Here is a 254-nt window from a genome sequence, read left to right on the forward strand (position 1 = left end):
ACTGATCATCTGATTGAAACTGGTCAGTGGTACCGAATTTCCATTAGAACGAAGCTTTCCATGGGTTCAGTTGTGGGTGAATGGTCAGGTGAGGCTGGGAAGAAATGTAAGTGGATTCCAACTGTGGTGAGAGCTTCAATCAATCATTGAGCTTCATGAACCACTGACTCATTCCTACAGGTGAGAGGGTGAACAAGTGTGAGGTGGGCTCAACAGGTTCAATTGTGTCACTTGTAACAAAAAGATAGCCACAT

The sequence above is a fragment of the Carcharhinus amblyrhynchos genome, chromosome 9 (assembly GCF_965287045.1).
Source record: "Carcharhinus amblyrhynchos chromosome 9, sCarAmb.v2.hapA, whole genome shotgun sequence".
In the NCBI taxonomy this organism is placed as follows: Eukaryota; Metazoa; Chordata; class Chondrichthyes; order Carcharhiniformes; family Carcharhinidae; genus Carcharhinus; species Carcharhinus amblyrhynchos.